Source organism: Rattus norvegicus, chromosome 8, assembly GCF_036323735.1.
Source record: "Rattus norvegicus strain BN/NHsdMcwi chromosome 8, GRCr8, whole genome shotgun sequence".
NCBI classification, from domain to species: Eukaryota; Metazoa; Chordata; class Mammalia; order Rodentia; family Muridae; genus Rattus; species Rattus norvegicus.
This window is the reverse complement of record NC_086026.1, coordinates 11,750,212-11,765,329: the sequence shown is the minus strand read 5'-3', so window position 1 is coordinate 11,765,329 and position 15,118 is coordinate 11,750,212. Positions and strand designations below refer to the sequence as shown.

Sequence of the window (15,118 nt, the reverse complement as noted above, 5' to 3'; positions counted from 1 at the left end):
ATGGTCGAGCAGCAGAAGCGCAAGGACCCAGAGCTACCCCTGGTTCCTGTCACGAGACGCTGTTGGGAGCTGCAGGATACTGTCCCGGAGTCGGGCAACAGTAGGCAACTCCTGGGACACTGCTGCAGGTGGGACCGCCAACCTTCAAACCCCCATCATGCTGCTCTCAGAACATGAAGGGGAAGTGTATTGATGCAAGTTTCACCCCTGTGAATCCACCCTGGCTTCTTCAGCATTTGACCGACTCATATTGTGGAGTGTCTATGGTGACTGTGATAGCTATGCTACGTTGAAGGGATACAGTGGAACAGGGATGGAGATGCATTATAACACAGACGGCAGCATGCTCTTCTCAGCCTCAACAGATAAAACTGTGGCAGTGTGCTATAGTAAAACAGGAGAGAGTGAAAAGGCTAAGGGGGCATACTTCCTTTGTGAATTCCTGTTATCCAATTAGGCGGGGCCCCCAACTTGTCTGCAAGGGCAGTGACGATAGCACCCTAAAGCTTTGAGACATCTGGAAGAAAGCAGCTATCCAGACGTTTTAGAACACATACCAGGTGTTAGCTGTGACCTTCAATGACACGAGAGATCAGATTATCTCTGTTGGAATAGACAATGATATCAAGGTTTGGGACTTACGCCAAAACAAGTTAACCTATACCATAAGAGGCCCTGAAGACTCCGTAGCTCGCTTGAGTTTAAGTTCTGAAGGAATTTGTCTCTTGTCCAATGCAATGGACAACACAATGTGTGTTTGGGACATCCGGCCATTTGCTCTCAAAGAGAGATGTGTGAAGATATTTCAAGGAAATGTTCACAACTTTGAAAAGAACCTCCTGAAGTGATCCTGGTCACCAGATGGAAGCAAGATATCAGCTGGCTCAGCAGACAGGTTTGTGTATGTGTGGGACACCAGGAGCAGAAGGATTCTGTATAAGTTTCCTGGTCATGCTGGCTTCATCAGTGAGGTGGCCTTTCATCCCAATGAGCCCATCATCCTCTCAGCATCCAGTGAAAAGAGGCTGTACATGGGCGAGACCCAGTGAAGATGTGGAATGGAAGGCTCTGGTCCAGTGACCTGAGGCTATATAATAGGCCAGAGTTAGATGGTGTCTGGACTGACCTACCTTCAGATGACCACCATTAGCAGGAAGTTGGAGGTGATGGCCGTATTCTAGCAACCACTTGTAACCCATTCACCAGAACAACTGTGGCCCCTGGTACCACCTGCTAGATTCAGATATTGGTTTCTTCTCTTTAAAAATAAGATTTCTGAGGAATGGATACAGAAAATGTGGTACATCTACACAATGGAATATTACTCAGCTATCAAAAACAATGACTTTATGAAATTCATAGGCAAATGGTTGGAACTGGAAAATATCATCCTGAGTGAGGCAACCCAATCACAGAAAAACACACATGGTATGCACTCATTGATAAGTGGCTATTAGCCCAAATGCTTGAATTACCCTAGATGCCTAGAACAAATGAAACTCAAGACGGATGATCAAAATGTGAATGTTTCACTCCTTCTTTAAAAGGGGAATAAGAATACCCTTGGCAGGGAATAGAGAGGCAAAGATTAAAACAGACACAGAAGGAACACCCATTCAGAGCCTGCCCCACATGTGGCCCATACATATACAGCCATCCAATTAGACAAGATGGATGAAGCAAAGAAGTGCAGGCAGACAGGAGCCGGATGTAGATCGCTCCTGAGAGACACAGCCAGAATACAGCAAACACAGAGGCGTATGCCAGCAGCAAACCACTGAACTGAGAACGGGACCCCCGTTGAAGGAATCAGAGAAAGAACTGGAAGAGTTTGAAGGGGCTCGAGACCCCATATGTACAACAATGCCAAGCAACCAGAGCTTCCAGGGACTAAGCCACTATCTAAAGACTATACATGGACTGACCCTGGACTCTGACCTCATAGGTAGCAATGAATATCCTAGTAAGAGCACCAGTGGAAGGGGAAGCCCTGGGTCCTGCTAAGACTGAACCCCCAGTGAACTAGATTGTTGGGGGGAGGGCAGCAATGGGGGGAGGGTTGGGAGGGGAATACCCATAAGGAAGGGGAGGGGGGAGGGGGATGTTTGCCCGGAAACCGGGAAAGGGAATAACACTCGAAATGTATATAAGAAATACTCAAGTTAATAAAAAAAATAAATAAAAAAGGAAAATAAATAAATAAATAAATAAAATAAGATTTCTTCAGAAAGACAAATATTGGTTTGATATTTCCTGTTTTTCAATCTAGGCTGGAGACAGGAAATGTCAATTGAAATGTATTAGTTGGATTTATTTTCTGTTTTATTTTTAAGTTGAGTAGCTTGTAAGATATTTCTGTGTTTGAATCATTTTGTATTAAAAATCCAGATACCTTTTTACAGAGGGAGAGAGGGAGAGGGAGAGGGAGAGGGAGAGGGAGAGGGAGAGGGAGAGGGAGAGGGAGAGGGAGAGGGAGAGGGAGAGGGAGAGGGAGAGGGAGAGGGAGAGGGAGAGGGAGAGAGAAGATTTCAGCTTCCACTACAAGGAAGCTTGTCCTCTGTCATGTACACAATAGATGAGATTTATTAAGAGGAACTTTTCCATTAATGCCCTCTTTAAAAAACTATCTTGAACTGTTAAACCTTGAAGTTTGTCTTTTAAAGCAGAATATATTTATTTTTATTTTAAAGACATGATTATGATGGACACTGCATAAATATTAATAGAACTGAAAATTAAACTCCTTCTGGGAAGATCTAAAAGTCCATAGAAGTTTCTTTATTCCATTTTTGTGATTAGTGGTTCCTTAATCAAATATTCCTAATATTAACAGTCCTATCATATAGCTCAATGGCGGAAGCTAAAGAGTTCTTTCCGAGGTGCTTTAAATGCTTAGTTGTTAATAGTGTTGTCTAAATCTAACAGAGCATAGGTTTCTCCTCTCTGAGTTGGGGTTTCTATTGATGTGATAAAGCACCATGAAAAATAACTAGGGGAGAAAAGGGGTTCATCATCCAGTGAAGCCATGGCAGGAATCCAAGGCAGATCCCTCGAAGTCTGAACTGATGTAGAGGCCCTGGAGCAACACTGTGTACTGGCTTGTTTGTCTATGGCTTACTCAGTCTGCTTTGTTTTCAATTCTTGGTCCCCAGTCTGGGATGGCACCACCCACAATGAGCAGGGTCCTCCCACATCAACAATTACTCATGCCTTGCTTGCATCCTAATCCTGTCCAATCCTATGGAGATATGTTATCTATTAAGATTCTTTTATTCTAGATGAACCTAGCTTATGACAAGTTGACATAAAATTATCCGTTACATCTTATTTGATTCTAAGATACATACAGTAATGATCGAACATTGAAAACAGAAAAGTTAGATCAAACCATCTCCTATCTCTCTCTGTCTCTGTCTCTGTCTCTCTCTGTCTCTGTCTCTCTCTCTCTCTCCCTCTTTCTTTCTCTTTTCCTTGATTCACTTTACATCCTGACTGCTGTCCCCCGTCCCAGTCCCACGCTCACAAATTCCTCCCCCTGAGGGGGTACCAGTCAGTCCTGGGATATTAAGTGCCAGCAAAATTAAATACATTCTCTTAAACTGAGGCTAGACCAGGCAGTCCATCTAGGGGAAAGGGATTAAATGGCAGGAATAGAGCCAGGGACAGACCCCACTACAATTGTTAGGGACCTATGTAAAGACCAAGCTGCACATCTGTTACAAATATGTTGGAGACCTAGGTCCAGACCCTTCATTTTCTTTGGTTGGTGTTTCAGTCTCTGTGGGCCCCATGGGCCAGGTTAGTTGACTGTGGTGTATAGGTTAGGCTTTCTTGTGGTGTCATTGAGCCTTCTGGCTTCCTCCATCCTATTTCTCACTCTGCCGCAATACTCCTAGAGATTTGCTCTCTCCCATGGGCCAGGGATTTTCTCTCTCCTCTGATTGGGCCTCTCAATCTCAGTTTGATCTTCATCCCTGAACATATTGCAGGTAGGAAACATTTTAGATACAAGGAGTTGCAGATGGGTTGATGTTCCTCTTCCTACACTGGATGTCTTGCCTTGATATAGGAGGTTGTCACTTCAGTCTCTGTATGCCCAGCTGCTAGGAGTTTCAGCTAGAGTCATACACACAGAGAGAAGCCTCCCTAGTCCCAGGTTTCCTGCTAGTCCAAGAGATGTCTGGCCCTAACACACACCCAAGACCCACCCTCCATTTCATACTCTCTCCCATCCATCTTTGACCACCCCCACACCACACTGGTTTGAAATCCCTGTTTCCTTCTTCAACTCCTCTCCCATCTAGTTCCCTCCCTCATCCACCTCTGATGTCTATTTTCTTTCTGCTTCTGAATGAGATTCATATATTTTGAGCTGTTGTTAGTTTCCTAGGACCTGTGGGTTGTAATGCGGTTATCCTTTACTTTATGCGTAGTGTCCACTATAAGTGAATACAAACCGTGTGTGTCTTTCTGGGTCTGGTTATTTCATTACCCACTCAGGATAATATTTTCTAGTATATCCACTTGCCTGAGAATTCATGATGTCTTTTTTTTAAAATTGGATATAATTTATTTATATTTCAAATGTTATACCCTTTCCTGGTTTCCTGTCCATAAACCCTCTATCCCCTCCAACTCCCTTTCTTCTATAAGGGTGCTCCTCTCCCAATTAACCCACTTCCCGCCCCCTGACATTCCCCTACCCTGGGGCTCCAATTTTGGCAGGAACAAGGACTTCTCCTTACTTTGATGCCCAACAAGGCCATTCTCTGCTATGCAGCTGGAGCCATGGGTCTGTCCATGTATAGTCTTTGGGTAGTGGTTTAGTTCCTGGGAGCTCTGGTTGGTTGACATTGTTGTTCTCATGGGATTGCAAGCTCCTTCAGCTCTTTCAATCCTTCCCCTAATTACTGCAATGGGGGTCCTGTTATCAGTACAATGGTTTGCTGCTAGCATTCGCCTCTGTATTAGACAAGCTCTGGTTGTGTCTCTCAGGAGACATCTATATCCAACTCCTGTCAGCATGCATTTCTTAGCTTCATCAATCTTATCTAGCTTTGGTGTCTGTGTATATATATATATACACACAGTGTCTGTATATACATGTGTGGCAGGCTCTGAATAGTTGTTCCTTTAGTCTCTGTTCCAAACTTTGCCTCCATATCTCCTCCTATGAATATTTATGTTCCCCCTTTTAAGAAGGAGTGGAAGCATCCACATGTTGGTCATCCTTCATGAGCTTCATGTGGTCTGTGGATTGTATCTTGGGTAATTCGAGCTTTTGGGAAAATATCCACTTATCAGTGAGTGCATTCCATGTGTGTTTTCTTTGATTGGGTTACTTCACATCAGGATGATATTTTCTAGTTCAATTCATTTGCCTATGAATTTCATGAAATCATTGTTTTTGATAATTGAGTAGTATTCTACTGTGTAGATGTACCATACTTTCTGTATCCATTCCTCTGTTGGAGGGCATCTGGGTACTTTTCAGCTTTTGGCTGTTATAAATAAGGCTGCTATGAACATAGTGGAGAATGTGTCTTTGTTGTATGTTGGAGCACCTTTTGGGTATATACCCAGGGGTGTTATAGCTGGGTCCTCAGGTAGTACAATGTCCAATTTTCTGAGGAAACTCCAGACTGATTTCCAGAGTGGTTGCACCAGCTTGCAATCCCACCAACAATGGAGGAATGTTCCTCTTTTTCCACATCCTTGCCAGCATCTGTTGTCACCTGAGTTTTTGATCTTAGCCATTCTGACTCTTGTGAGGTAGAATCTTAGGGTTGTTTTGATTTGAATTTCCCTGATGATGAAGAATGTTGAGCATTTTTTAGGTATTTCACAGCCATTCAAAATTTCTCAGCTGAGAATTCTTTGTTTAGCTCTGTACCCTATTTTTAAATAGCATTATTTGACTCTCTAGAATCTAACTTCTTGAGTTCTTTATGTATTTTAGACATTAGCCCTTTATCAGATGTAGGATTCATAAAGATCTTTTCCCAATATGTTGGTTGCCATTTTGTCCTAATGGCAATGTCTTATGTCTTTGCAATTTTATGAGGTCCTATTTGTTGATTCTTGATCTTAGAGGATATGCCATTGGTGTTTTGTTCAGGAAAATTTCCCGAGTGGCCATGTGATCGAGATTCTTCCCCAAGTTTTCTTCTATTAGTTTGAGTGTATCTGGTTTGATGTGGTGGAGGTCCTTGATCCACTTGGACTCAAGCTTTGTACAGGGTGATAAGAATGGATCAATTTACATTCCTCTATATGCTGACCTTCAGTTGAACCAACACCATATGTTGAAATACTATCTTTTTCCATTGGATGGTCTTAGCTCCTTTGTCAAAGATCAAGTATCCATAGTTGTGTGGGTTCAATTCTGGGACTTACTGCTTGAGGTCAGAGATGGTGATTCCTCCCGGAGTTCTTTTATTGTTGAGTATAGTTTTTGCTATCTTGGGATTTTTGTTATTCCAAGTGAATTTGCAAATTGCTCTTTCTAACTCTATGAAGAATTGAGTTGGAATTTCTATGGGGATTGCATTGAATCTGTAGATGGTTTTTGGCAAAATGGCCATTTTTACTATATTTATCATGCTAATCCATGATCATGGGAGATCTTTCCATCTTCTTAGATCTTCTTCAATTTCTTTCTTCAGAGGCTTGAAGTTCTTGTCATACAGACCTTTCTGGTTAGAGTCACACCAAGGTATTTTAAATTATTTGGGACTATTGTGAAGCGTAGCATTTCCCTAATTTCTTTGTCAGCCTTTTTGAGTAGAAGAAGGCTACTGATTTGTTGGAGTTACTTTTTTATTTTTTACCTGGCCACTTTGCTGAAGTTGTTTATCAGGTTTAGTAGTTCTCTGGTGGATCTTTTGGGATTGCTTAAGTATACTATCATATCATCTGCAAATAGTGATATTTGATTTCTTCCTTTCCAACTTGTATCTCTTTGATCTCCTTTGGTGTCTGATTGCTCTGGCTGGGACTTCGAGTACTATATTGAATAATTAGTGAGAGAGTGGGCAGCCTTGTCTAGTCCCTGATTTTAGTGGAATTGCTTCAAGTTGCTCTCTATTTAGTTTAATGTTAGCTACTGGCTTGCTGTATATTGCTTTTGCTATGTTTAGGTATGGGTCTTGAGTTCCTGATCTTTCCAGGACTTTTATCATGAAGGGGTGTTGAACTTTATCAAAAGGTTTCTGAGCATCTAATGAAATGATAATGGGTTGTTTTCTTTTAATTTGTTTATATAGTGGATTGTGTTGATGAATTTCTGAATATTGAACCATGCCTGCATTCCTGGGAAGAAGCCTACTTGATCATGATGGATGATCATTTTGGTGTGTTCTTGGATTCATGTTGTGAGAATTTTATTGATTATTTTTGCATCAATATTCATAAGAGAAATTGGCCTGAAGTACTGTTGCTTTGTTGGGTTTTTGTGTGGTTTAGGTATAAGTGTAATTGTGGTTTCATAGAAGGATTTGGTAGTGCTTCATTTGTTTCTATTTTTTTGGAATAGTTTGGATAGTATTGATATGAGGTATTCTATGAAGGTCTGATGGAATTCTTTACTACCCATCTGGTCCTGGGCTCCTTTAATAACTGCTTCTATTTCTTTAAGAGTTATGGGGTTGTTTAGATGGATTACCTGATCCTGACTTCACTTTGGTACCTGGTATTTGTGTAGAATATTCACCATTTCCACCAGATTTTCCAGTTTTGTTGAATATAGACTTTTGTAGTAGGATCTGATAATTTTTTTGAATTTTTTCATATTCTGTTGCTATGTCTCTGTTTTCATTTCTGACTTTTGTTAATTTACATTCTTGTCTCTGTGCCCTCTGGTTAGTCTGGCTAAGGGTTTATATATCTTGTTGTTCTTCTCAAAGAACCAGCTCCTGCTTTTGATGGTTCTTTGAATGGTACTTTTTGTTTCTATTTGGTTGATATCAGTCCTGAGTTTGACTATTTTCTGCCTTCTACTCTCCTTGGGTGTATTTACTTCATTTTGTTCTAGAGCTTTTAGGTTTGCTGTCAATCTGCTAATGTATTGTCTCTCCAGTTTCTTTTTTTGGAGGTACTCAGAGCTATGATTTTTTCTCTTAGCACTGCTTTCATTGTGTACCATAAGTTTTCATTAAATTCTAAAAGTCCTTAATATCTTTCTTTATTTCTTCCTTGACCAAGTTTTCTTTGAGCAGAGTGTTGTTCAACTTCCATTTATATTTGGGCTTTTTTGTTGTCATTTTTGTTGTTTTTGAAGACCAGACTTAGATATAGTGATCTGATAGGATGCATGGGATTATTTTAATCTTCTTGTATCTGTTGAGGCTTGTTTTGTGACTGATTGATTGTGACTGTGGTCAATTTTGGAGAAGGTACTGTGAGGTGCAGAGAAGAAAGTGTATTGTTTTGTTTTAGGATGTATACATATCTGTTAAATCCATTTGTTTCATAACTTCTGTTAGTTTCTCTGTGCTTCTGTTTCTCTGTGTTTCCATGATCTGTCCATTGATGAACTTGGGGTTTTGAAATTTCCCACTATTATTGTTTTAGGTGCAATGTGTGCTTTGAACTTTAGTAAGGTTTCTTTTATAAATGAAGGTGCCCTTGCATTTGGAGCATTGATATTCAGAATTGAGGGTTCATCTTGGTGGATTTTTCCTTTCATGTATATGAAGTGTCCTTCCTTATCTTTTTTGATCACTTTTGGTTGAATGTCAATTTTATTTGATATTAGAATTGCTACTCCATCTTATATCTTCGAACCATATGATCGGAAAGTCGTTTTCTAGCCTTTTGCTCTCAGGTACTGTCTGTCTCTGAGGTATGTTTTCTGTATGCAGCAAAGTGCTGATTCTTCTTTATGTATCCAGTCCTTTAGTCTATGTATTTTTATTGGGGAATTGAGTCATCAATGTTAAGAGATATTAAGTAATAGTGATTTTTGATTCCTGATTCTTGTTGTTTGAGGTGGAATTATGTTTGTGTGTCTCTCTTCTTTTTGTGCTGTTGCAAGGAGATTACTTTCTTGTTTTTTCTAGGGTGTACTTTCCCTCCTTGTGTTGGAGTTTTCCATCTATTATCCTCTGTAGGACTGGAATTGTAGAAAGATAAAGTATAAATTTGGGTTTTTCATGGAATATCTTGGTTTCTCTATCTATGTTAGTTGAGAATTTTGCTGGATATAGTAGCTTGGGCTGGCATTTTTGTTCTCTTAGGGTCTATATGACATCTGCCCAGGATTTTCTGACTTTTATAGTCTCTGGCGAGAAGTCTGGTGTAATTCTGATAGGTCTGCTTTATATGTTATTTGACCTTTTTCCCTTACTGCTTTTAAAAGGCTTCCTTTGTTTTGTGCATTTGGAGTTCTGTAGGCTTTTTGTATGTTTATGGGCATTTTTTCTTTAGGTTAGGAAAGTTTTCTTCTATAATTTTGTTGAAGATATTTATTGCCCCCTTAAGTTATGAGTCTTCTCTCTTTTCTATACCTATTATCCTTAGGTTTGATCTTCTCATTGTGTCCTGGATTTCCTGGATCTTTTGGGCTAGGAGCTTTCTGCATTTTACAATATCTTTGACAGTTGTGTCAATGTTTTCTATGGCATTTTCTGGCCCCGATATACTCTCTTTTATCTCTTGTATTCTGTTGGTGATGCTTGCACCTATGACCACTGATCTCTATCTCTAGGGTTGTCTCCCTTTGTGCCTTCTTTATTGTTCCTATTTCCAATTTTAAATCCATGATGGTTTTGCCCATTTCCTTCCCCTGTTTGGTCATGTTTTACTGTAATTCTTTAAGCAATTCTTTAAGAGTTTTTTGTGTTTTCAATTTAACTGCTTCTATTTGTTTGCTTGTGTTATCCTGTATTTCTTTAAGAGTTATTTATATCCTTCTTAAAGTCCTCCATCATCATCATAAAATGTTATTTTAAATCCTAATCTTGCTTTTTCAGTGTGTTTGGATATCCATCATTTGCTTTGGATGGAGTTCTGGGCTCTGATGATGCCACATAGTCTTGGTTTTTGTAGCTTAGGTTCCTCTGTTTGCCTCTAGCCATCAGTTTTTCTCTGATGTTGGCTTTTCTTGCCAGCTCTGAAAGTGGTTTGGCCCTCCTGTAGGCCTGTGTGTCAGCATTCCTCTAGACCTGTTTACTCTCAGCCCAATCTGGGAACATAGAGCTCTGCTATCAGGTGTGTAAGTGCTCTTGGTGACTGACTTTCAGCTCTGGGTACAGGTAGAAACCTGAGGTCTAGGGGGCACAGAGGGCACTAGGTGATTTCCTCTTGGGTCAGGAATGTGGGGAGAAAGTATTTGTCTCCTTCGGGTTCTCAGGAGTGTCCCCACTTCTGAGGGTTCACCTCACTCCCTTGATGTCTTTTTTCTTAATGGGGATTTGCCACATTTTCTTTATCCACTCTTAAGTCTAGGGCATCTGGTTTTTTTCCAGTTTCTAGCTATTGTATAAAGCTTTTGTGAACATAGCTGAGCATGTGTCCCTTTGGTATAGTGAAGCATCATTTGGGTACATACCTAGGAGTACTATAGCTTGGTCCTCTGTCGAAATTCTCCCAATTTTCTGATGAAAAATCAAAACCAAATTGATTTCCAAAATGATTGTACCAGTTTGCACTCCTACCAGCAATGGACATGCTCCTTTTTCTTGATATCCTGGCTACCATGTGCTGTCATTTGAGTTTTTTTTATCTTAGCTATGCTGACAGTTGTTAAGATAGAACCTCAGAGTCATTTTGATTTGCATTCCCTGATGATTAAGGATGTAAACCATTTCTTTAAGTGCTTCCAGACCACTAGATAATCTTTTGTTGAGAATTTTCTGTTTACCTTGGTACCACATTTTTCATTGGGTTATTTGGTTTGTTGTGCCTAATGTCTTGAGTTCTTTATATATTTTGGATATTATTCTTCTGTAGGATGTAGGGCAGTATAGATCTTTTCCCAAACTGTAGGGTGCTGATTTGTCTTATTGACTATTCCTTTGTCTTGCAAAAGCCTTTCAGTTTCATGAGGTTATATTTATTAATTTTTGATCTTAATACCTGAGCACTAATTGCTGTTCTGTTCAGTAATTTGTTTCCTGTGCCAATGTGTTCAGGGAATTTCTACTCTTTTTCTTCTATTAGATTTAGTATGTCCAGTTTTAGATTGAAGGTTTTGATCTACATAGACTTAAGCTTTGTACAGAGTGATAAATATGGATCTATTTACACTCTCCTACATGCATCCACTTAAACCATCTCCATTTGTTGACGATGCTTTCTTTTTTCCATTGTATACTTTGGCTGGTTCTTTGTCAAAAATAAAGTGTACATAGGTTTTAGGTTTTATTTCTGAGCTTTTGATTCTAATACACTAATCAACTGCCTATTTCTATGCTAATAGCAAGCATTTATTATTTGTTGCAGAAGTAGTACAGCTTGACATTAGAGATGGTGATACCTTCAGAAGATCTTTGATTTTACAAAATTGTTTAAGCCATCCTGGGTTTTCTCTTTTTCCATATGAAGTTGAGAGTTGCTTTTTCAAGGTTTGTTAAAAAATTGTTTTGGAATTTTTATGGAAGTTTCATTGAATCTGTACATTGCTTTGTAAGATGAACATTTTTACTATGATAATCCTACTGACCCATGACCATGGGAGATTTTTTTTCCATCTTCTGATATCTTCCTCAATTTCTTTCTTCAGCCACTTGAAATTCTTGTCATATAGGTCTTCCACTTGCTTGCTTATAGTTACAACAATATATTTTATATTACTTGTTGCAGTTGAAAAGAGTGTTGCTTCCCTAATTTCGTTTTTCAGCCTGTTTATCATTTGTATAAAGGAAGGCCATTGACTTTTTGGGTTAAGACATGTTGTTGGTTCCAGACATGTTGTTGGACATTTTCAGCTATAGGGGTTATGTGGTAGAATTTTTGGGGTCAGTTATAGTATAATATGCAATGTTTTGACCTTTGTCTTTCTAATATAACTCCTTGATGTCATTTAGTTGTCTTATTGCTGTAGCTAGAACTTCAAGTACTAGTACTATGTTGAATAGATATGGAGAAAGTGGGAAGCCTTGTATTATCCCTGATTCCTTTGGCATTGCTTTAAATTTTTTCCGTTTAATTTGATTTTGGCTATTTGCTTGCTGCATATTGCCTTTATTATGTTTAAGTATGTACCTTGTATCCCTGATCTTCCCAAGACTTTTAACATGAAGGGGTGTTGAATTTTGTCATAAGTAAGTGTTCCTAGCATCTAAAACTATGGTCATGCTGGTTTTTTTTTTCAGTTTGTATACGTCAATGGATTCATTTATTGAACCATCCCTTTCCCTCGGATGAAACGTACTTGATTTGATCACAATGGATTATGATTTTGATGTGTTCTTGGTTTGTGAGTATTTTATTGAACATTTTCATCAATATTTATAAGAGAAATTTGTCTCAATTTCTCCTTGTTGAGTCTTTGTGTTGTTTAGTTATCATAGTGACTATGGTCTCATAGCATGGGTTTGAAAAATCTTCCTTCTGCTTCTATTTTATCTAATATTTTGTTTTTTGGTTTTTTTTTTTTTTTGGTTCTTTTTTTTTCGGGGCTGGGGACCGAACCCAGGGCCTTGTGCTTCCTAGGTAAGCACTCTACCACTGAGCTAAATCCCCAGCCCCTATCTAATATTTTGAAGTTTATTAGTATTAACTTTTCTTTGTTTGGTGGGTAGAATTTTGCCCTTCCAGAAACCATCTGGTCCTAGACTTTTGAGGTTGAGAGACATTTAATTACTGCTTCTATCTCCTTAGGGGCTATAGGACTATTTAGATAGTTTATTTGATCTTGATTTAACTTTTCTACGTGGTATCTGTCAAGAAAATCATCCATTTCATTTAGATTTTCCAATTTTATGGAGTACAGGCTATTGATATGGTTCTTTGATTTTCCTTAGTGAATGTTGCTATCTCTCCATTTTCATTTCTGAGTTTGATAATTTAAATACTGCCTTATTCATTTTACTTAGTTTGGCTAAGGGTTTATCTATCTTGTTGTTTTTCTCAAAGAACCAGCCTTTGGTTTCATTGATTCATTGTATTGCTCTCTTTGTTTCTAGTTTATTGATTCCAAGCTGAGTTTGATTAATTCTTGTTGTCTAACCCTCTTGGGTTTGTTTGCTTCTTTTTTCTAGAGTTTCCACTTATGCTTAAGTTGTTAGTAAGAGATCTCTCCAAATTCTTGCTCATCTAGCAACTTAAAAGCACACCTGAAAGCTAAGCTCTAGAAACAAAAAGCAAACACTCCCAAGAGGACTTGACAGCACGAAATAATCAAACTCAGGTTTGATGTGTGATTTTAGGCTTTAGATGTTCCTTTTATCAATATAGTTACCCTTGGATTTGGGGCACACATGTTCAGAAGTGATATGTTATCTTGGTGGATTTTTCCTTTGATGAATATGAAGTGTCCTTCCCACCTCTTTTAATTATTTTGATTGAAAGCCTATTTTGCGAGATATTAGAAGGGCTACTCCAGCTTGCTTCTTGTATCTACTTATTTGAGCACTACATGATGTGCCCTGAGTTGTTTTAAGCACTTGATTAAAGCATTTGCTGCTCATGGGCAAGAAACAGACGTAAAATCTTCAGAAACCCACGTAAATGCTAATAGGTATGATAACCTGCCTGTAAATCCAGCCTGGAAAAGCTGAGAAAGTGGGCCACCAGAATGAGCTGGTAGAGATCTCTGAGTTTGACTGAGAGCACTCCTATAACTTAAAATAATAGAAGAGCCATCATGCCATTAATGTCAGGGCTTGACATGAACCTGCACACATGCGACACACACACACACACACACACACACACACAAACACAGATTTGAAAGGAGACACCTAACCATTTGTTATTGCCTACTGCTCAAATTTGTACCTGGGGTTCATATATAGTTATTTTATATTTACTCATAAAAACTGGTCCCGAGTTTCCGAATAAAGAATATTTAGATATCACTTACATTCACTGCCTGAACTGCCAATATTTACCAACAACTAAACCATAACAATTGTTTCATGGCTGTATTGACTTATATCAGCTCAATCACAAACAAATAAATGTAACAGAAATGTGTGTTTGCACTGTACAATAGATGACAAATTAATTTCTAAAATTATATGACATTAAAATTTATAGTATGGAATCTGTGCCTTCTTCCCATGCAGATCAGTCACTTGTCTGCCCATCTGAAGGCCCCACAGTCTGAAGCTCTCCCAGGAGATCTGCTACAAACAGGGTCACAAGTCTCCAGGAAAACCAAATGGATTTAATATATATATATTCACTCTAAAAAAATACCTTCTTCTTAGTACTTCATGGTACTTTCTCCAAAGCTGATCATATAATTGGTCACAAAAAAAACTTCAACAGACACAAGAAGATTGAAATAATCCTATGCATCCCATCAGATAACCACAGACCAAGTCTGGTCTTCAATAACAACAAAAACAAGAAAAACCCTACATACTCATGAAAAGTAAACAACTCTCTACTCAGTGAGAACTTGGTCAGGGAAGAAATAAGGAAAGACATTAAAGACTTCCTGGAATTCAGTGAAAATTCTGACACAGCACACTATGAATTATGAGTCAGCAAAATTCATAGCACTAAGTGCCCTGGCAAAGAAATTTGAGATATCCTACAATAGCAACTTAACAACACACCTGAAAGCCCTAAAACAAAAAAATAGGTAAGTACAGCTCTTGTGGTAAATATTAAAAAATCAGTAACCTTTTATCTTGTGCTAGCACCAGCATTGTAGAGCCAAATGGCACTACCGGGTACTTTTATATCAAGGGCTCCATGCTGCCCCCATGTACTATCAGACCCATGCAGTCTGTGAGGTGTTCCAGCCTGGTGCCTTGCCACACTAGTCCCTAGTGTTACTTCCAGCACCAAACGACCATATGGAATCAACCATAATTTATCTCTGCTTAGTATCTCTCCTACGAATACTCTGGTTTCAGCTACCCAGCAAAATCAGTGCTCTAGAAGTCCAGCAGAGGCTGGCCTATTGCAGCTTCCTGCCATAGACTCTGCCTACACTCTCTGC

The 15,118-nt window shown here is 39.0% G+C and overlaps 1 pseudogene; it reads left to right on the top strand.

The window, feature by feature from the left end:
- Snrnp40-ps1 (small nuclear ribonucleoprotein U5 subunit 40, pseudogene 1) lies at nucleotides 1-1,049 on the top strand (annotated as a pseudogene).
- The last annotated feature ends 14,069 nt before the right edge of the window (nucleotides 1,050-15,118 follow it).